Raw genomic sequence first — 24,246 nt, forward strand, 5'->3', positions numbered from 1 at the left:
CCTCAAACTCTTGGGGAAATTTCAAGTGCAAAATATTGAGTTACTATACATAAATAACTACTCTTTTCAATACCTTTTGCATACCTCTTTTCTTTTTCCTTCAAAAACATTTTCTGTCATAATACCAAAGTCCAAGCTAAGTCTCATATTTACTTTTATATTTGGATGTTTCTCATAGATGTGTCATGACCAAGGAAAGATTTAGCTACATAGAAAGAACAAAGTGTGTCTCCAGTAGGTGACTAAGAGATGCTGTATTTGAGGCGATAAAACAAACCAACATCATGTGCCCAAAAATCTCGGATACATGTCCAGTTCCAAGGTTTTAGACAAGGAATTATAGACCTGAATAATAATAAAAACTATAACAATAACAATGATAGTTAAAGTTGAGTTCTGCAGTTTTATCTCATCTTTATGTTTTTTACAAAATAAGTTCATATACATTTTTATTGCATTTCTCATCATAATGTGAATGCTTCTTTGAATAGGTTTGCCCTGATTATCTATTGGGTTAGCCCAAAAGTTTATTTGTATTTTTGTAGAAGATGGCTATAGTAGTGCTTAGTTGTCTTTAACTTCATTCAAAACAATTTTGTTAAATTGTATTGTGACAGCTGTCATATCAGCATGCATTTTTTAAAAAACTTATCAAAATTGTTGAATTTTTGTGTAGCTATTCTAATACTGAAGACAGAAGGAAATACACAGTATTTGTAGCATATTATGCTTTATTATTTCAAGTGATGTAAAAATGCAACTGAAATAGAAAGAGATTTGTGCAGTGTACGGAGAAGGTGCTGTGACTGATCAAATGTGTTAAAAGTGGTTTGCAAAGTTTTGTGCTGGAGATTTCTCATTGGAAGGTGGATGGTACCCATTTGGGTAGACCAGCTGAAGTTGATGGTGATCAAATCAAGATGCTAATTGAGAATAACCAATGTTCTACCACAGAAGAGATACAGGACATACTCAAGATCTCCAAATCAATAGTTATTGGTGACAAGGAAAAATACATCTTTTATTTTATGGAAAAGCCCATATGGACTTTTTGGCCAACCCAATATTTACAGGGAAGAAAAAGAGATAACTTAACTCTTGAATTCATGAAGTTTCTTGGTCAAATGTAGACCTGACATCAAACTATTAAGCTGAGTTTTAACTTCTTAAATAAGGAATTAATTCAAATGGGAAATAGAAAATGCTGGGGGGAGGTGTCTTTTTTTCCCTAAACTTTCATTAAATCTAAGTCTCTCTGGTGATTTTATTTAAAAAGGGATGGTATTAAATTGTTATTTAATTGTCTCAATGTAATTAGAACCCTGCAATAAATTAAGGGCCTTATTGGTTAGTTCTATGAAACAGGATTCCAGCAGATAGTAATAAAATGACAGGGTATAATTCTCATATAAGCATAAAAAGTGTTTATTTGTCACATAGATTGTGATCTGTTGTACATATTTAATCAAGATATTCCTTTATTCTTTAGAAAATTTTAAATTTAAATCAAGTTTTCAAATATTAGTTGTTTTCTAGATCATTAATTTTTAACCTTCTTTTTCTGCCTCAAAACACATAATATGTAGCATATTCCCTTCAAGAACAGCAATTATAAACATAAATTATTATTTGTATAACCAACAACCATTATCACGTATCAGTTTGAATTTTAATAATCATCTAACATAGTTTACATATTTCCTTTTACATGTTTTGGATGTTGCACTATGCTAGCCTAGGTTGTGGGCCTAGGGTGAGGGAATCCAGAATGCATGTTGAAGGAATAGATAATAAAGATCAACTATAGCCTTGAGACCATTTGCAGCAATAGTGACTAACTTCTTCCATTAACCTCCTTTAACTGAGTCTTTTGTAGAGATTATGTGCAGCCACCACCTTGGGGGGCTCTGGATTGGACTTGATGTAGGACACAAGTGGACTTTGTGATACAAGAAATGGACTGTAAAGAGCATCCTTACCCTCAGCCTCACAGGCTCTCAGCCCATCTTTCGTTCCAGCCATTACAATGGCAACCAGCTTTGCACAGCTCTGACAAACCTTTCCTACCGCCCTTCAGGAAGACAGAGAGAGATTTTATACCTCCTCAAAATGTCCCAGGGCATCAAGCCATTGGCACTTACAATAACGATTTTATTTTCTTCTTTTTTTTCTGTTTCCTGGATTGTGTCCCAAATAAATTTCCTCATGAGAGACTCAGGATTAATCTTGCCTATTACCATCTTGTCAGGGGTTTCTGAGGCCACACTCAGGCTCGATGATTTCAAAGGACTCACAGAGCTCAGAAAAACTGTGCTTCTCATGGCTACAGTTTATACAGTGAAAAGATACAAATTAAAATGACCAAACAGGAGAAGTGCTTTGCACAAAGTCCAAGAGAAATAAGGCACAAGCTTTTAGGTGTTCCCTCCTAAGGGTGTGGCCTGGGGATGCACTTAATTCTCCATGCAGTGATATGTGACAAAACATGTGTAGTATTGCCAGCTAGGGAAGCTCCCTGGAGACTTGGTGTACAGGATTATTGTTGCAAATCAGGCAGAGGGGCACACATAGTACACACATGACTGACCTTAACTACACAGACTCCAGTGCCCCAGGAGTTAAACTGATAGAATGCAGTTCAGGACCTCAGGCATACAAAAAACACTTCATCGGGCAGTCTATTCCAAGGGCTTAGCAGTTACCTCCCATGAGCTAGCCAAGAGCCAGTCCTATAGTGCTAGGCTTTCTTTGGAAAGAAGGGGCTTTGAATAAACCAGGCCTGCTGAGTTAAACATTTACTGCACATATGCATTGGTCTTGTTTCCTTAACTAGAGAGAAAGGACCTCAAAAAAAGGATCATATATACAGTTTCCCCCAAGTGAACACATTTTGGTTGTCCCTTTGCCAGAGTCTGAGTCAGTCAGCATTCTTCAACTTGTGAACCTAGTTTTCACCCAAGAACATGTTTCTGCACTACATCTTGAAAAGTACTCTGCAACTGCTCTATAAAAATGGTTTGACATCCATGTTACCTATATGCAATTATGATTCATCTCTATGGAAAGCTCAAGGATTTCACTTGTTGTTGACACTCTACTCCAAATCTGGACCAGGGACAAGGGCAAGGTTATTTTATTGCATCATAGGAATTTCTTTGTTTGATGAGGAATTTCTTTGTTAACACAAAGGGTTGAAAAGCCTGAGCTCTCTCAGAATCATCTGTTTTTCATCCTTCCTTTCTGGCTCTCTTCCACCCTTGAATTCCAGAACATTTGGAGGTGGGTACCAGAACCCTAGGTGATTATAATGTACAACTAGGGCAGAGAACCACTAATGAAGTCAGCCAAGATTCAGGTGAGGACTTTCGCAGATACAGAAAAATCTTTTTGACCTACTTAGACTGGTTACAACCTAGGCCTCACTCAAAGTGTTGTCTATGGACCAGCAGCATTGAATTCACTTGGGAGCTTCTTAGGAATACAGAACCTCAGGCCTTACCCACATACATTGACTCAGAATTGCATTTTAACAAGATACTTAGGTGAGTTATTTGTGTATTAAAGTTTCAGAAGTAGTGACCTAGGCAAAAGGATTCCTCCTTGTGTCTCAAGGCTCCACATTGGGGTTAGAGACCAAATCTCCAGCTGGTAAGTGTTCCTTGGCATGGCACGTTTCTCTCTTAAAAATGGTTGGTAAAGAATGAATTCTTGTTCCTGCCATTTACGTTTCACTCAATCTATCATTTTAAGTCTACTTACAGTTATTTGCAGGAGGTAAAAAGGGAATGAAAAGGTGCCAGTATTTACTCCATCAATGATATCAACTTACGTAATAATGTACATTAACAGTGGGTTTTCACTAAATTCAAAAGGCTTGTTTTCTTACAAAATAGAGAAAATAAGTGTTCAGAGAACTGGATAAAAGAGGTTAGTAATTAATCTCCCATGATCAATACAGTTGGGCACTAAACTACTAAATGGCAGTCCTATGCCAGAACTAGACATATCCTAAACAGGATGCCGACAAACCTGTCCATCCCAGGCTCTCTGAGCCGACCAGTCTTGTCTCTGGACCATTCTGCCACCACCAACAGCCTTAGTGGAGGACCTGAGATTTTAAGACAACAGCTTACAAAATACAGACCTACTGAAGTTCTAGATTTATAAACTTTACTTCATTTAATCTTCACAACTGTTTGAGATACTATTATTCTTTTCATACAGGTAGGGAAACTGAGGTCATAGAGATATTATACAAATGGTGGAGACAGGAATCAAACTAAAGAGGTCTGACACCTCTACATGAGACAGTAGACCTCAGTGCATAGGGAAACAACATGGGAAAGAGGAAAGGGACCAGCTGACTCTTTTGTCTACCTGCAGAGAATTCCTAAATACTACAAACAAGTAAATAGGAGTACTCTTGAAAAAAAATCTTCTTTCAGTATATATTTTTATCTCCCCAACACAACCCCTTTCAAACTTTAATGTGCATATGAGCGAGTCAAGGACCTTATTAAAATGCAGATTTGGGCTCAGAGATCTAGAACAGAGCCCAGGATTCTGCATTTCTAACAAGCTCCCAGGTAATGTTGATACTGCTGGTCCAGGATCCATACTTTGAGTAGCGAGGCCATAGGATGCATAAATATGTGTTTTTAAACACATAAACACATAGATTCACCTCTCATTAAATAGATCTAGCAACAAGCATTTTATTCTAGAGGTCTATAAGTCTCTAGAATAAAATGCTTGTTGCTAGATCTATTTAACGAGGTATAGAGGTCTACCTCTAGGACTCAGAAATGCTCCCCACATCAACAAAAGAAAGAATCAGATGGCTTCTGGTGCTGTGTGGTGAAAATTTGAGTCACTTTTATTTTTGTAATTTTGTACACTGATATAATTAGTGTGGAGGATTCTAAAGTCGGTTTCTTACCTTACTGATAATAGTTGATAATATTATTCCCTAAGTTGATATTTAACCTACTTAATGTTTCAGATTTTACCCAAAATAATAAAAATGTTAACCATACGCGTAGTAAAAAACAGTAATTGCCAGGCTGTTCACACAGTGAATTCTCTTTTATTGCACTTTGTTATAAGAAAAGCAAACAATAAAAAGTCACATATGTGTATATTATTTTTATTTTATTTTTTTAAATTTTATTTTAATTCATTTTTTCAAATACATTTGTCTCTGTCTACCCCCCACCACTTTCCCTTACCCCCTCCCTCTGTCCCTCCCTCGGCTCTTCCCCTTTGGTTTTGTCCATGAGTCCTTCTTATATGTTCCTTGACTTTCCCCTTCCCTTCCTTTTCCCTGCCCTCCCTCCCTCCTTCTCTCTTGTCTCTGTTGATTTCTTTTCCTTTCAGTGTTGCTGGTCTTATTTTCCTTTCATCTTTGTATTGTTGGTTAGGTTCCACTTATAGGTGAGATCATATGGTATTTGTCTTTCGCCCCCTGGCTTATTTTTAAAAGATGCTTAAATTTAAGTGTAAAGAGTAGGACTAGAGCATGTAGATTAAAATACCATTTATTGCCTATACGACACAAGGGAGCACAAATTGCAAAATTATCTCTCACACCTTTGCTTTTCAAATTTAAAAGTTAGGTAAATATCAAAGACATTTTTAAATATGATATATTATTCAAAAAAGTGAACAGGTTTCAGACAAGCATACATATGATGTCAACAATGCACACATACACACGCAAGAGACAAGGATATGTACTGAGACTATCAATAGTTAGATATGGGCACAACCAATGGCCCATCAAGAAATCAGAAAATGGCCTACAAGTTCCTTGTGAACATGAAATATTTTAAGATGCAAGTTAATCATATTTTATTAAGGAAGCTGAGTTCTACCTCTACTGCTTGCCTCAGGATAGAAGAGTCAGTGAAAAGGACAAAAATCAGGAAGGATGCATGCAAGCAAGCAGTGTGGTCATGCAGTGATTTTATGAAAAAGTTACAATCACTTCAAACTATGAATATAAACATTAAATCAGTGAACCTCTCTCTTTCCATACCTGACTTGTTTCCAGGTTTGAAAGTCAAGTTCTAATCCAAAATTGTCATGGATGCCTAGAGCCCATATTTATAATTCTGAATCTACAATTCCATAAGCTGTCTGGATAAGAAGCTTCACATTTTACCCCACAGTCTCCATTGTACTTCAAGATGTCACACCTGTTTCAGAGAGGACATCCATAACCAGAACTTGAAGCTTCAGGGATAAGCTCCTTCCAGAAGGAAACCCAGCAGCCCTTGTACAGACAAGCAAAGCCATGTGAATCCTCTCCTGCTGTTGGGCCACTTCCTGGTTGCTCACTAGAGGCTCCACAGACGGCTCCATAGACAGTAGAGCAGAAGCTCCTTGGTGTCAGACACACCAGACAGACACTGTTCCAAATTCTGATCCTAGGACTCACTGCCAGTGTTATGCTTCTTTTTGATTCTAACACCGAGAACCCTGCTCAAGTGCCTTGGCTGATGGACAACTTACCTTAACTCCTTCAGCACCTCCACTAAAGGACAGCTCTGCACAGGCTGTGGTCTAGATTCAACAGAGCTTTTTCAGGGCACAAAATTCATAGAGCTGCACAAAGGAAGTAAGGCTATGTGATATTGCACCATAATTAGCTTCCTATCTACCCTTCAACTTGGGCAGATGCCTGCCTTGGATGCTTTTCAATAATGTCTGAACTCAGATGTTAGGGAACTTAGCAAAGCCACAGATCCCTCTTTATATGAGCTCTTCTGAGAGCAGAGGGGAATATAATAACAATAACATTTAACTGAGCACCTGCTGCCTATGTTCTAAGGCACTGTTCTGACAAGTTTACACACATAAACTTATTCATGTAACTATTCTGCAAGGCAGCTACATAAAATACTGTGATAAAATAATATTTTCTTAACATAAAATAATGTTATCTCCATTGTATAGATGAGAAATCTGGAGGACAAAGGTTTTAATAGTTTAGTACACGCAAAGCACTCAGAACTGTGCCAGTCACTTACTAGACTCAATATATGTTAGTTATTTTTATCAAATGATTAGTAAGTGACAGGGCTGGGATTCAAACAAAAGCATCGACATGCTTAACCACTTACCTTCCACTGCCCCATCTATGTAAATGGAGGTCCAAAAAGAGTCTGAAGGATCTCATAGTAATTCTATATATATCTGAAAACAAGATTTTCTAACACAGAGAGCTGATCATGTTACTCCTTTGTGTAATAACTTTTGATGTGTCACTGTGACTTGCAGGAAGAGGCCAGCTCCCATTAGCGAGGCATTTGTGGCCTTCCACCATCGCATCCCAGTCACTGCTCCCCTAACACTCATGTTCCTGCTCACTGTTCCCCTCACAGGGCAGTGTGCACAGCTGGTTCTCTCTCTCTCCCTCTTTCTCCATGCTCTTCCTTTTGAAATGTTTTTTTCCAACTTCCTTATCTAATGTCATTATCCTCAATAAAACTTTCCCTGAAACCCCTCCTTCACTCCCAATCCCATCCTGAAGCACCATTGGCTCACCTCTGTTCTCCCACAGGAAGTTCCTCACTCCTCCCTTTTAACACTAACTTCAGTGTATTAACATCTCATGGTTGATAAGTCGACCTCTCCCACTGGATTTTCACCCCTTGAGAGGGAGAACACAAGGGACAATATCATGAAAAGCATTCATAACAGTAATTTTCATGCACCAGGTATTATATCCATTATATTTCATCAGCTTCTGGATATTGATTAGAATGGTCCTAAGGCTAGGAAGTTTTCTCTTCTGCATTACATCACTCCCTAGTTTGAGCTCAGAAGCAAACCCTGGATTCAAGTGCAAGTGGTTTATTTGGAAGGTGCAGAAAGTACTGGTGGGGAATGAGGAGGTGAGCCAGGGAAAGGAAGGAAGCAGTGAAGGGTGTGTTGTTGAGCCAGCCAGCGCTGTGGGCAACTGGAGCTGAGTGATGCCAGGAACTTGGAGAAACAGTGTAATACACTTCAAAGTCATCCACCCTGGAGGAAAAGTTGCTATCAGTTGGATGGTATTTGTATACCATGTCCCATCAGGCCTTGGTTGAGGATATTCAGGAATATTAATTCTCCATTCCTTCTTTCTAGCCTACCCCTTTGTATCTGGGCAGAGAACATGGCTCTGGAAAAGCCCTCGGGTGTGCAAGTGCAGATGCTGGCAGCTGGAAGTGGACCAAAACATGTTGAAGGGGCAGGGGAGGGTCTGGGCGAGGCACCGGCAGCGCCCACTACAATGGCACTGCGAAATTCCCCAGGGTTTGGAGAAGGAATATAAGTTAGAATTTGAGGAGGTTTCCAGGCATTCTTACCTGACAGCAGAGCTTCTTTAACTCCTAGAATGCAACACACATTCCCTCTCTTTGGAACTAAAGAATGTAGATGGTTGGGAGCCTAAAAGTCATTGGAGACTAAACCAGTGGATTAAATCTAATATAAATTGGTCCTGGTATTATGTTTGCATTATAGAGGAGGTCATAACTTCAAGAAATGGGTGAATATCCAGTCATATCAAGAAAAAAAATTTGTAAAGCTTTTATCAGAACAAATGAGCACAAACTGCCAATGGAAGAAACATTGGCCTTTAGTCATAGATATAAGCCAAATACATATAATGACATTTAAAGATCAAGTTAATAAGGAAGTCAGCAGATAAGATCTGGGAGAGTACACCCCACAGGAAAAAAGGTATTAAGAATTTGAATAGCCATCTGACATGACTGTGTTTGTGGTCTATAGAGCTCTTCTGGGTTTTCATAAGAGAGTTTTATGGAGAACAAACCAATATAGGAGCAAAATATAAATGGCTGTAATCCAAATATTGGCTTATGCGGACTAGTGCTATGTTATTTCTTTAATTTTCCCCAGCAGTGTTTTTACAGCTATCTTAGTAAGCACAATGCAAGTTTTAAAAATAACTTCTTGCATGGGGCTGTCTGATTTATCCCATTCAGAGCAAGCCATGCCCGACGGGCAGGACAATGTAGGTGGGGAAAGGGGGTAAGGACATGTCTCAACTGAAAACATCAACACATATGCAAATATATCTAAATTTAAATAAATAAGGGTTACTTATTTAATAAATATTTATTTACTCAGTAATGGTTATTTATTTAATAAATAAGGATTAAACAGGAAGAGAGAATTTATCTATGTGATATATCATCTCTTAATAACGAATGTTGCGATGTGAGAGGGTGGTCTACATGAATATATGAAAATGGGGATCAGGACAACTACAGCTGGCAGCACCCATCTAACGCTGTCCAGGGGAGGAAATACTGCCCCTAAGGAGATTACACATGCTCACGAAGGACAGTGCCTGCTCCGAGTGAGAAATGACTCATTTAGCCACTTGTGCTATCTGGCCATGCAGAAACCTCCTTTTGCTCTGACGTGGTACTTAAAGAGCAACCAACTGATTTATGTCCACATGGACTTTAAGATATTTTGAAACCAGGAAGAGCTTCCTGGCGGGCAGATGCAAACATGTTACCATAAAAGAATAGCCCCCCACCATAAATGGATAATTTGGTCAGTGTTGTCAGTTTAAATGAGATCACTTGGCTCAGATGACATTTTTGGTAGGCCGAGGAAATGAGATGCCTGAGTCACAAAGCTAAGAACGAGACTAGGGAGTCTGGTGACTTCACCCAGGTGAGACCAATCCATGAGGTCTTGCCTGGAAAACCAGCCAAGCAGCCCCCGCCCAGATGGCCTCTGCACCTTCAAATTGGACAGTATCACTGGCATTAGTAGTAAATGTGGAAAACATGTACAGAAGAAAAAATTCTCAGAACACGCAGGCAGATGTCAGTATTGTATGAAGAGCCCAGACTTTTCAAAGCAAACATAAATAAACCTTGCCCCTACTCTGGAGATTTTATTCATCCCTCAATGGTCTCTCTCCCACCCCCAAAGCATGTGTTAGTGCCTTCTTACAGCAGTTACATCTGACAGCGCCACCGTATTACCATCTTTGCAGAGCAAGACCTGGGTCCCCTCTTCCCTAGAGCCTTCACCACTCTGCCTCGTGCAGAATAGGTACGCAGTGGGGAGTTTTTAGACAGAAGAGTATGACATATATGCCTGTACATAGGAAACTTTCTAAAAATAGACTAAAAAATATTTTAGACTTTTAGTACCACAAACTAGAAACTGGCAACTACCTGGCATCCTTGCTGCGCTCTGGACCTGCTACTCCTCTAGATGGGATCAGTACCCTGCACATTAGGTCATTCAGATGTCCCTTTCACAAAGAGACACAAATGACTAAAAGAATAAAGGGTTGTGTCATGACAAGGGTCTTTGCACTAGCTATGATATTTCTGGGTGCATAATAGTTCCAATATTGTGGACACTGTCCATGTCAAGGCCTGGTGAAGTTTCCCCCACAGCAAAGACAGGTCCTTCATTTTCTTTTGCATGACAGTGCCAACCCAAGCCTTACTGCGTAGTAGATGCTCAAGGGTAGACTATAAACTAATGCTGTGTCATATAAGAAATGCCATAGTGAATAGGCATAATACAAATAGTATTTCATCATTGCCATTGGTGTAAATATTATAAAGTGCTATGTTCTATTATGGAGTCTTTATACATATGTTGCTGTGTTCTCCAATTTCCTGAATTTCTAATTGTTTTATTTGATTATTTTTATTTAAGATTCTAACCGAAAGATATGGCATAAGGAAAAGATGTTTTATGTATGTGCTATAAGCAGTTTAATTCATTAAGATTTTAGTAAGGTGGTTACTGCTTCCTGCTATGCTTTATTTAAATTGACTTAATTCAATTTCTACATTTCTCAATATTTGATCCCAATATTTTATGCATCTTTTATGTACCAGAAACAATGAAGACCCTTGATAGAGCACATTTCTTAGATTAGGAGAAGCAAACAAAAATAACTACAATACTAAGTTAGATATTATAAAAATTGCAATGTTTAGTATTATACATAGTATAAGGGAACTATGTATAATAAGAGGGAATGATTATTTCTGCTTTAGAGGGGGCAGCTCAGGCAGTAAAATAAAAGGGGAATTCCAGGCAGATGGACAAGCAGGACAGACAGAAGAGAGGGAGGAAGGAAGGTGAACAGAGTATACTGGTAAATGACAGTGAGAAATCTGTGTGGGAAAATGAATGGAGGCAAATCTGGAGAGATGGGCTCAGCAAGATTGTAAAGGGGCTTTGTTTATTGTGCTAAGGTGTATTCACAGGGTGATAATAGGCCCTCGAGAATTCCGAGTGGGTAGATGACATGGTAAGACCTATGTTTTAGAAAGATCACTCTAATGCAGTGTGCGAGGCTGTATGAGAGAAGAATAAGCCATAAGACAGGAGCTATTGTGCACATTCAGGACTGATCCAGGCAGTGGGCGTGAAGAGGAGATGGATGTAAAAGACATTTCTACAGAACCTAACGGCCTTATGATTCAGAAAGATGACGGCGACATAATGGAAGAGAAATAGAACAATGCACAGTTGAGCACATTTGCCCATCCCTGTACTCAAACTCAGTTTGTTACTTAGTCCTTGTTCTTTAAGCACAGCACCTAAGAAACTGCAGGTTATGAATTATATTTTACTTGCCCATGTTTTGAGATTATTCATTATTTTAGACTCCTTCAGGTAATTGCTGGGTATAATATAACTTAGCCCTATCTATTTAAAAAGGAAGGGAAGACCCACAGAAATTATGAAATAATAAATTCAAGTTGTTTAAAGCCAAAATGAAGGAAAGAAGGAAGGGAAGGAGGAAGGAAAGAAAGAAGGAAGGAATGAAGGAAGGAAGGGAGGGAGGGAGAGACGGAGGAAGAAAGAAGGAAAGAAAACTTACTTAGTAAATTAAAATTATAAATCAGATTGCAAAAAAAAATATTGTTCTGAGATAGTAGTTTTGAGCCTTTAAACATCACCGAAGTCCACAGAAATGTGGCTCAGCTGACTTCTACTCTACATAAGGAGCCACAGCATTAAGCACCACCCTCTGCTCCTTACCCAAACAACATTTCAGTAGTTGCCAATGGGAATAATCCTAGAGATATTAGAAAAACTGTGGAGTTGGAACAGAAGGAAAAGAAAGAGCAGCAACAAGTGGCAACAGGGTGAGGAACTGCCAACAAGGCTGTCCGCAAAACCTCAAACTCTTTCTCCTTCACTACCTGGATCTTTGAAATTTGCTGTCATCTAGCCAGAAGTCTTATGAAATAGCAGTTGCTTTGGGTTCACAAATATCCTGTTAAACAATTCAAATACTGCAGGGAGTTTTAAAGTCAGGTTAGTCATTCTCAGATTACTATGAAAGGCAGGTATTTCAGCTCAGACCCTTTAAAGGGGCAAAAGTAGAACATAGTAGGACCAGAGAGGAGACATAATAGGAAATAGAAGAAAGGAGTAAGAGAGGCCAGAACTTTGCAATTCATTGTTCAGATAGAAGAGAAAAGATCTTTCCTCTCTTCAGTTTCACATCTCTTTATTGTTCCCAGAATTAAAACTAGAATGAGTCTTTGTAGTACCAGCTTGGGCATATCACAAGTGATTCACATATGCTGTCATAACCCAGAATTATGAATTTCATCTTTAGTTCAACTTCTTAAACCATTTATTTGGGGAAAGGTGACAAAGTTGCACAGAGTTGATTTATAAACACACTTTTGAAGCACGACTCAGTATTTGGAAATTTTCATTAATTTTTATCCATTCACTGAAGGTCTTTTACCTAACTCCTATCATTCTGGACACTTGAAAGCATTTTTGGTTTAATTAAGGTGATCTCTTCTCTATTGGACTGAATTATTTAGGTGACCCTTTACTATCACTATTGATAGCAATTACAATAGTAATAGATGCCTGTATCAGAGCCCCTCAGTATTGCACCTGAGTAAAATTTAATATTTAGTATATCCATGAGCAACATCAGGGTTAAATTTTTCTTTGAAACAGTTAAAAATTAATTGTAGTTGTATTATTTTAACCAAAATAAGCATTTGAACAGTTATTTAATTTGATATTTCTAACTTTTAGGTAGAGAGATCAGAAATAATTATTCCTTAAATAGTTAAAAAGTTCTTTGAATCACATAAAGCACTTGGCAAACATAAACTACTAACACTTTGACACATCACCATCATCAGTGTGTAAAAGTTTCCTCTGCATTTCTTTCGTGACAGGCACCATGGACACACCTTTCAAAGGATATGCCAAATGTGTAGCACATAACCTTGCTGGAACATTTGTTATAATAGAGTGGTACTGATTACAGACAGATCTGATTTTGAGCCTTTCTAAGAAATGGCACTTTACTAATGGGAGATTCCATATAACTGCAGTGTGGTATTGAGAATAGCCTAATAAGAGAATAACATTGAGAAGAATAATATGGCAATATTCCAGCATACTGCATTTGTTTTTCTAGAATGGACTCCAGGACCAGCTTCACTTCCTCAGAGTTAGCTAATTGGTTTAGGACAAGAATTAACTCCTCCAGACTACTTGGTACCAATTAATACTAATTTTGTCTGTAATGAAGAATGGGCTGAGGAAAACCAAAAGACATTTAGTGGGATAAATGTAGTCATATTCCTAGGGGCAATGAATTTTAGAGAATAAATATTGGTTATCCTTTCATTATTTGGGAAAGCCCAAGAAATAGCACTGTGTGCTGAACCAGTTCAGAAATAAGACAATGACATATGACAGAGCTATCACCTTCTTACTGATAAATAATGAAGAAACTAGCTTAAATTTGCAGGCAAGAGGGCCTCCCAACACAGAATTCCCCTGGATTATTGAAGGGCTCCCTTGGGGACTCAAATACTTGCAAAACTCACAGCACAGGGAGAACTGGTCAGAGCACACGCTTTCTGTGTGCTGCTTGCTCCCAAAGAAAGAGGAGGGAAGACAAAGGCATTGCGCTATGGATGTTCATTTTCTCCTTCCAAACTCACCCATCAGATTAAATCACTCCTTCTCTGGGTAGACTGAGTGAGAAGAATGAAGAGAGCCTAAGACTGGTTCAAGAATGGGGTCCCCACCCCACAGAAGGAAACATCGGGACTAGGGAAAGAGGTTTGCTCTCTGTAGAGCTCGGGAGCCCAGAGAGACTACGTGGCCTTTTCAGGATTACGCAGCTCAGTTGGTGGCAGTGTCAGGGATGGTGCTCAGAACTCATTTATTTATTCATGTAAGAAAAACCCAAACAAATAATGGAGCAAAAATGTAATCCGAGAGACCTCCTAATTTATTAGCATGGCCCTTGAAAAATCCAGGGGTTGGATTGTTTGGTGGGCTACAGACTTATTATGAAGCATTTGATGATGTGTGTGTTCAAGAACAGCGTCCATATTACAGAAAATAATATATTTGTTTTCTAAAACTTTCTGGAGAACTGTACTCAACTCTATTAGCTATATATATGGCATAGAAAGTCACAATCAGGATAATAAGAAATTTAAACAGAACTGGAGTTTGAAAAGCCCTCGCTGAGATTTGTTTCCATAGAGCTCCTGAAGAACGAGCAAGACCAGTGAAAAAAGTCATGTGGAGGCAGTTTAAAATCAATAGAAGGAAGATATCTCCCCCCCACACACACACACACGTGCGCGCACACGCATGTGCACACCCATCTAACAGGGAGCTGAATACAAATTTGATCATGCTACCCCCTTATGAAAACCACTGGATGCTTCCCCAGTGCTCTCAGGATAAAGCCCATGTTCCTGAGGGTTTACAGGCCCCTTGGCGCTGGCCCTCCTTGTGTCCACCCCCAGCTGTACTCTCTCCCCTCACACTCAGCTGGCTGCAGCCATACCGACCTCCTTTCAGTCCCTGGTGTACAACACGCTTCTTTCCACCTCCTGGTCTTGAACGTGAGGACCTTCTGCCTGGGTGGTCATCCTTCTTTTCTATACCAAACCCATTCCTCCTCATCTGAGTTTCCCCACCTTTGTGGCCTCCTAGAAGAGGCCATTTCGCCCTCTGAGCAAATATCACAGTCCTGACTTCACTTCTCTTTTGTGGCCCTCCACTAACCTGTGAATTCCATGAAGGCAGGGAATGTATTTTTACTCAACATATCCCAGAGCCTGCACATAGTAAGAACTCAACCTATATATCTAGTGAAGGAAGGAGGGGCGGGGGAGAAGGAAGGAAAGGAATCCCTGGAACTGGAAAGGTTCAAGCAGAAGATATGAAGGACCACCTTTCAGGAAAATGATTGAAAATATTCCTTTACTGGGTGGAAAGTCTGAACCTGATAAAGCTATTTAGCAAATGTTTGCTGAGTACATACTATGTTCCAGGGGCTAGGTGCAGAGGACAAGTACTGGATCAGTCCCTGCACTGATGTATAAGGTACCTTTTGATTCTAAGACCTAGTGAAAAAATGCAGCAAATCCACAAATCATCATAAGACAGAAAAAGAAACAAAAAATGAAAATGTATGGCATTCTGGACCAAGTTTCCATCCCAAAGTACAGTCATATCTAGTTTCACTAAATACACATTATTGACTTTGAATACTAGAATTATTTATTTCTGGCAAGCTATAGCTATAATAAACAGAGAGTGGGAGAGGGAGAATTAAGTTAATATTTTGTGGAGAACAACTGCGAGAACAAAAATAAGGAACCAGTCCAGTGATTCAAACATTTCTCAGTAATCACTGAGTACACATTAAACAAAGCCCAACTGAGTTTGTTTCCACTAAGTCCTTCTAAAGAGTTCCAATATAATAAGGACGGAAATGAGAAAAATTCTAATTCCCCTTTTCCACAATGTTGCCAGGTGTAAAAACCTCCATTTAGAATCCATTGCTTTAAAAAACTTAACTTTTGCATTCTAAAACCATGTACTTCTGATGAAAGAATGAAGTCAGACTTGCGCCATCTTCTATCAGGAGAGGCAGCCAGAATGGACCATAAAGGAATGGAAGGAACGGGAGGATCATGAAGGAAGAAGTCAGAGCTAATTCTGGGATTTAAGAGGACAAAATAAACCCTTTCCTGATATTCCTCTGTGTGATTTCTTATTTTACTCCTTACTTACTGGCCTATTCAGAGTTGCTTGGGAGACTCGTCTATCATTATTAAATATATTTCTGCTCTCATGTAGCCTGGGGCATACTGCCCGGGGGCGGCCACGTAAGAAGCAGCTTGAAGGCAAGTTAGTGCCACAGTCCATGGCCCCTGACCTTGGTATATTCAGCAGTCATCGCTCTCTCTATCCACTCTGAATGCCTAGCAGGTACTCTTCTCCTCTTCTTGTGCATCTGCAAGAGTTTTCTGCCTGGAACGAGTTACATGGTATCTTAAGATAAGGCATATCAGATCACACTACTCCACAAAACCATAAAAAGTAAGAATGTGGAGGGAGACTGAAGATACGATTGGGGAGAAGATAATGAATAGTGCAAGATATTGAAGGAGGTGGGAGGGGTGGAGTAAATGCCCAGTCATCTGAAAAGTCATTTGAAGACTGCGTTCCAGAGGTCCATAGTAAAAGCTCAGAGTTTTCTAACTTGGAAACTATTCACCTTGATACCTTCTCTATTGTTTGCTTTTTGGTGTGTTTTTTTGTTTGTTTGTTTGTTTTGTTGTTGTTGTTGTTGTTTTTGGCAGAGAACTAATGAATTTATTCTCCAGGAGAAAAGGTAGACCTGAAGCATCACATTACTGGGACATTTCCAACACAACAAGTTATAGGGGCATCTTCTAAACTTGAACAAAAGCTGCTTGAACAAATTATTAGTGAATACCTGCCCCTATTAAACAAGCAAGATGTCTGATGCATTAAAGAAGTCTGAAGCTGAGTCACTTCATTTCTTTCTGTTGGATCCAGTTGCTAGAATAGTGGCAACTTGCATGAATATATTTAATGTATCCATGTAGATCCCCAGCATCAAATTGATGGGATCATATTTTTGAACTCCATACACTGGTACTATTTCTGCACGCTTGATTACTTTCTGCGTATCATACAAAAGGAACATGCTGAAAAGAGCTAATCCACCATAAATTGCCACTGAGTACAGAGTGGCTCCAGCCACAGCAGTAGGTGGAAGAAACATAGATCCCAGAGAGGACGCAAAGACGAGGCCCAGGCCCACTCCCAGGGGTGCTCCCATGTTCAGAACCTTCACACTTGGTGCACACATGGCCACGGTGCAGAGGCCTCCTACGATGCCTGCTGTATACCACGCAGCTCTGATGAGAAGAGGCCCCCACCCCCAATATCTTCAGAGGAGCTACCACTGCGCCCATCACACCAGAATGTAGTAACCAAGCAAGATGCTTTGGGCCTGGGCTCTGGTCATATGGTATTACTGTACCAGCATTCCAGCTCCAATCATGGCTGCAAAGGTCGCACGAATCGTCACCCAAGAGCCTCTCATTGTGAAATTCATGAGAACAGGAGTTCTGCTCACTGCCGGGGCAGACAAAGCTCTTAACCCAATACTTCCTGCTAAGTACATATAGGTGGAATGAATTCCATCCTTCACATACTAGGTCCAAATTACAACCTTTTCAATTGCTCCAATTGCTTCAATTTGACATTCCCAAGCCATAGTAGCACAATGCTCCAAGACCAACAGCAGCCCCTCCGGCAATAAACCCTCTTCCCATCTGATTGATTTTAAATATTTTTTCCACTGATGGTTCCAGTGCTGCTTCTTTGAGTTCTTGGCCAGTTCTCCCACGTTGGATCCCAATTCTTGTCTTGGTGGCATATTCCCTGCTGGATGTTAAAAGCCATTGATTCTTCCTGATAGAATTCCTCACAACCGGGGAGGCGTTGGTGAAAGCTGGGTGGAAAATCCAGGAAGGTAGTGTCTGGAGACACACAAGTCTTGTGGCCAGCATGGTAGTGCACCAGGTTTATCAAGCTGATCTAAAATGCTCAGTCCCCGGTCACCTTGACCGCGCAGCTCCCCCTCCGGGACAGCAAAACGCAGACGCGCACACCTAGGCCGTCCACCCTCCCCTATTTTATTGACAATAATTCAAGAAAATTGTGCTGCTTACTCTCAGAATATAGCCATTCATAATACAAGTTTCAAGTATACTGGCTTCGTTGCCTTGAAAATGTTTGGGTTCCCATTGCTTAAAGCCTAAGTTGATCAGTAAATTTAAGAATCACATTTATAAATGTAGTTTTATAAAAGCCTATGTATTAGAATAAGCATGACATGAATAATTTGCTATTCAGTCAGAGCCTGTGGGTAAATACCTGAACACAATTTGTGTCAAGGATCAACAGTAAAATAAAGAGGTGGAAAGTGGCTGTAAAATTAATGGTAAAGGTACAGGAAGCTGACTTTTGTGCTTGTCAGAATCTTAAGATTCATTGCCTCATTTTATTAATTTTTGAACCAATTAAATGACCTAACTCTGAGGAAATGTGACATTTACCTGGACTTTGAGTGGTTAATTTGGTGTATGCATCTTTGTACTTCTTTAAAAACTTTGTATTATGGAAAGCTTCAAACATATATAAGAAAGAGGAGACTATGAAACCTCACGTACCCATCACTCAGCTTCAACAATCTTGTTTTCTCTACACTCATACTTATTTCCCCTGCAAATTATTTTGAAGTGAAGGTCAGATACCATTTTATTCCATCTGTGTCTACGTATGACATTTTTTACTATTATTTCCAGGGCTTAACTCCTGAGATCAAGCTATTTATCAGTCATCAAAGACACATGGTAAGAACAACAGCAACACGTTTCTCAATAAATATTTGTTGAAAGAATGAACGGGCAAAACCCTAATACTTACTGAGCACTTACTGTGTATTAAATACCTTGTACTAAATGGCTTGTGTGCGTAACTAAATCCTTATTATAAGTTAAAATCATAAATATTATTATCTTCATGTTTCAGATGAGTAAAACAAATGTAAAGGGATTAGGGACTACCACAAAGATAAAAGACAAATTAAATGAAAATGAAATAAAATTAAGTCATATTGTAAATACAGAAAAGCAAAGCACAAATGACTGGATATTTTAATAAGCTTCAGAATTTAGACTCTTGAGGATGAAAGTAAATGTGGTAAAATATTAAAAACCGGTGAATCTGGGTAAAGATATATGGGAATTCTTTATACTATTATTGCAACTTTACGTTTTAAATTATTTCCAAATAAAGTTAAAAGTTTGAAGTTGGGCCAGTTTTTTCTTAACAAAGCTCAAGGAAGACCCTGAGTGACATTTTTCCTAATGGGCAAGGATTTCTCTTATTTTGGTCCCTCTGAAATGAGAAGCTGAGTGAACTTTAGGCTGAGGTCAGTTTTAGAGGACTAGGGGAGGGGAAAGGACATCCCAGGAAGCAGAAGTGAGGAAATGGGAAGAATGTCACAGGAAAGAAGGAAAAGACAACACAGGAATGCATTATCAGTTGATCTCTCGTTGTAGGTGCCTGGGACTAATCCTGCTGGGGACCCATGGTAGCCAGCCTCCCAGATGGTCCCCAGTGACCCCTGCCTCCTTGTAGTCACACCTGTGTCATGTCCTCTCCGGGGTTGGTCTATGTGACCAAAACAGAAGTTATGGTATGTCATTCTTGAGATCAGGTCATAAAAAAGACGACTTCCATTCAGGGCACTGGTGCTCTCTTTCAGACCACTCTCTGGGGTAAGCCATTGAGTGAGGAGCCTTAGAAAGGGGTCCCTGTGGTGAGGTGAAGCCTCCTGCCAACAGCCACATGAGTGATTTCAAAGTGGAGCATTCAGACGTGGTCACACCTCAGCTGACCGCAACCGTGGCTAACACATGGATTGTAGCCTTGTGAGAGATTCTGGGTCAGAACCACCCAGCTAACCTGATTCCTGACCTACAGAACTGAAACGTGTTATTTTAAGTCACCAAGTTTGAGGTAATTTGTTAAAAGAAACAGGTAACTACCACAGGACCCTCTGAGGAAGTGTGTTGAATATGCCTCAGAAACCTTCCATCAAAGACTGGGAGGCTGAGGCTTTTATACATAAAATCCCCAAATCTGGAAGTAGAATACTGTTAACATGCTGGAGCTAATAGAGCTGAAATTGGATGTGGGCTGAGGGTATGTGAGGTGGGAGCATCAATAAGCTCCTGCTGAAGTACCTCATGATAGTACCATTTTTAACTTTGCCTGGACGAGATACAGTTTTCATATAATGTGAAGCACTCCTGAGGCACTTCCCCCTCATTATTTACTGTGTTAGTCTTTCAAAATCTGCAAAGCTCATCTCACAGGAACATTACCTAGGCAGAACTGGAATTTTTAAGACTTCTTTTGTAATGGAAAAAAATACACACACAAAAAAGGTTTAAAACACAAAAACCTGTATCGTTCACAGATCACCACTGATAAAATTTTGTCACTGACTATGCTATAAAAATGCATATACATTTTATTGAAATCACATTAGTCATAGTTTTATGGACTGCTTTTATCATTAACAAATAGATTCAGAACAATTTCCAATGTGAAATGATACCACTTTACTAAATCTTAAACACACCAGTTCAGTGACAAACAACAATATATCTTATCAAGTTTCCAATATGTTTCTAGGATGAGGAAGTTAACAGTTGGAGCCCTGAGCAAGTTAGGGTGTGGCATCATTTATTCCAGCAATAAATAAATCCCATGCCCTGACCTCGACAGAAACACTTCTAAGGCCTTATTAAAATAACCTCCCAAGTGTGTTTTTCAATTTCTTTAAAAATGTTTCATTAAAAATAAAAATGAGCTGACCCAGTGAGTCAGCTTCCTCTCTTCAGCTGCCAAGCTAAGAGTCTGGCCTTGTACTCGTTCCACACTTGCTGCTCTACCAGATACCCCCTAGCAGCCTCCTCTTCGGGGTAGGCACACACCAGCTCTGAAGCTCTCCTCCCGAAATCAGTGCTGGCTTCTGCAAGAAACAAGTGCTTGGGAATAAAGATGCATTCCGCTCCTTCACTGATCTAGAAGACAGAATAAACACGTTTATCTATTTTTAGTTGTCTAATTCACGAGAGTAATGTAGTTGAGGGTCAAACGTGGATTTGAAAGAGTTAAGGTGCCCCTCTACCCAGCCCGAGGGTCCAATCAATCAACAAGGACAAGCTGTGCCTACAAGGAGCTGCTGACTGGTCTACCCAATCTGGGCACTGGGGTGGCCACTGTAAAAGTCACCTGGGTCCCTGTCATCCTGACACCCCTCCTTACCAAAACCTTAAGGAATTCTGCATAAGGACTGTAAAGGATTAGTTAAGAAAATACGTATCCTAAATGGGATAACCTATGTACAGTTTATATGTAAGATAGGTAGCTATACAACAATTTTCAGGTCGCTTGGTGTGTGGGTCCAATCTTCGCTGCTACTGTCCATCAGTGAGACACAGGGCCCTGTGCCTCCGCTCTGGTCCTTGCCCCAGCCTTCCTTTCCTTCTCCTGGGTCACATTCTCTGCCTCTGACCTCTGGTTCCGTGTTTCGGATGCGTCCTGTGCGCCGGGGACACAGTTGTAAGAGACCAATCCCTTTCTTACATTAGACTTCCTTTTCTCTTCAATTATTCATAATTTCTGTTCCTCCCAAGGTTCAGCAGTTATTCCTTCTGATTTTGCAATTTGTGGTCTCTTTAAAATCACGGTTTCCCAATCCAGTGTATCACACCTCTGGGCCTCTTAAATATTTTCTGTGGCAGGGTGGAGTGAATTAGAATCCTCTAGGATTTTCAAAGAGGAAAAGAGAATACTGTAGGTTGGATATGCCTGGAAATCCAGTCTCTCATTAAATGACTCTTCTTCTAGAGCTGTTCCATGGCCCCAGCACAAATGTCCCTATTGCTACTGCCTGCTCAGGAAGGCAGAGACTGGCCTCACAGCAAGCGGCTCTGTAGGCTCATCCCGTGTGGCCTCGCCAAGCAAAGCTCTGGACATGTGAGTTTCGAAACTCTCTTGAATAAATACTCTTACTTTCTATTATTGCAAAACGTTTGTGCCCATCAAAAAGTGAGAGAAAAGCCTGAGTCTTTTTACTGTTTCGGTTAACATGGCATAAATCCTGACATGGAAAGTGGCAGATGAAGAAAAAAGAAGGTATTTACTCTTGAAAAAAAGGCAATGAGACCAAATAAAATTACATGGCAAGTTTTTTTAAAAATGTAATTCTATTTAAATTATTTCAAAAATCCTAAACCTGAAGTTTTTGATTCTTACAGGGTCAGCTTCCTCTTTGGGTTCCTATGTTGCGGACAGCTGCGAGAAAATGTTTGGCTTGCGAGCCCCTGCGCGCTGACAGACGGGGAAGAGCATACAGCTTTTCTAGGAAGGACTCAGGGACCACTTTGGGAAAAGGCCATGCTCTTACCAGGTACAAATGGAGATCCTGTGAACTGCCCAATGTTTCTGCCAAGCCCTAAAATTGTAAGAGAGCCTCGATGACTAAAAATAAAAAGCACCTCTTTATCAATGAAATTAAGCAAGAGACAAGAAGAGTCAGGATAGAAACATGAGCTTTTTATTAATTCTAGCAATGGTTTTCCAGAGGTCAAATAAAATGGGAATACAAACTATGTCTACCGGATTCTAAAATAAATATAAAGCTGAGAATCATATATTCATAAGGAATGAGCCACACCACCAATTAACACAACAAAGACACATAACCTATTTTCGGTCAAGCTTTAAGAAATATTCCTAATGGCGAAAATGAGTGATTAGTGTTTGGGGGATCGTTTGAGCTAGGACCTGTAGGACCGAATAGTTTTTGTTCAGGAGAATAAATTAATAGTTGTTTAGACTATGAGGGAACATGTAAATATTCATTTAAAATTATTGTTTTACTGACATGTTTGCAAAATAAAAAATTAAATATATATTAGACTCCTAATAGTAAGCTCTGAGAAGGCTGTAATTGAATCTTATGCCTCATTCTTCCAGAGCTCACCAAGAATGGAGCCAGTGCAAAAGGCCAGATAAACACGAGGCCAAATGAGCTTTGCTTCTAATTCTCCACCTGTAGAGTAAACAGAGTCAGGCTCCCTTGCCCAGATGTCTGGGTACCTAAGGTAAGCAGCATTCTTGCAGCCTTGAGACTGGGTCCCATAAGCAGTGTTCCCATAGCCTTGAGAATGGACCCACATGTGCAGAGTCACGCTTGTTATACAGTATTTTGGCACCCTGCTGGCTTTGTGTATATTTAGTGTGTAAGGGAGTTGGGATTTCCCACTGTGCAAAATGCAGCTTGTGGCAGTGTGGATTGCCCACCCTTAATAAAGGCATGTCAGACATTCCCACAGCTCCGCAACTTTTCTTCCATCTGCCCAAATCCAGATTGAACCTGCCCGGCCCTGACAGGCTGCAAGACACCACCTAAGCCTCATCTGTAAAGACATTGCACAGTGACAACATGCAAAGCATAACCAGTCATCTTTCACTGGTGACCACCTGAAGTTCTAGAAATGAAGGCATTTCTTCTTCTGAGGTATATGGTAAACGATAATCCATAAAAGTTACTTCAAAGTATTATAGGCCCTGGCCGGGTGCTCTGTTGATTAGAGCACCATCCCAGTACACCAAGGTTGCAAGTTCAGTCTCTGTTCAGGGCACATACAGAAAGCAACCAATGAATACATAAGTGGAACAAAAAATTGATGTTTTGATGTTCCAATGTTTCTCTCTTTCTCCTCCCTCCCTTCCTCCTTCCCTCCCTCCCTCTGCCTTCCTCTCTTTTTTTAAAAAAAGAAAAGTGTTATATACATGCCTGATGGAAATGATAAGCAATCAGGAAATATTTATTCAAAATATGTGAGCAACTGTGAGAAAGATAAATGAGATGTGATCTTTGCCTTCAAGAAATCTTAGTCTTGTTTGGAACACAAGACCTGCTCTTTGAACTGATCTAATTGCATTCGGGGCGGGGGGGGGGACAAGAATCTATTTTTTTTTATTTTATTTTAATTTATTTTTTCAAATACATTTGTCTCTGCCTCCCCGCACCACTTTCCCTTGTCCCCTCCCTCCTTCCCTCCCTCAGCTCTTCCCCTTTGGTTTTGTCCATGAGTCCTTGCTATATGTTCCTTGACTTTCCCCTTCCCTTCCTTTTCCCCAAGAATCTATTTTTTTAAATAAATTGAATTCATGTAAGGAGGGAACTGACATGTTTTGCATACTTAATATGTGCCAGACACTGGGCATGTATTTTCTTACTTAATCCTCACAGCAATGATA

At 39.8% G+C, this 24,246-nt stretch overlaps 1 pseudogene; it reads right to left on the bottom strand.

Annotated features, from left to right (window-relative positions):
• Positions 1–16,738: 16,738 nt before the first annotated feature.
• Positions 16,739–17,973, bottom strand: LOC129065473 (growth hormone-inducible transmembrane protein-like; annotated as a pseudogene).
• Between the last annotated feature and the right edge of the window lie 6,273 nt (positions 17,974–24,246).

This window comes from Pteronotus mesoamericanus, unplaced genomic scaffold, assembly GCF_021234165.1.
Source record: "Pteronotus mesoamericanus isolate MK-2021 breed Mesoamerican mustached bat unplaced genomic scaffold, CSHL_Meso_final contig_180, whole genome shotgun sequence".
NCBI lineage: Eukaryota > Metazoa > Chordata > Mammalia > Chiroptera > Mormoopidae > Pteronotus > Pteronotus mesoamericanus.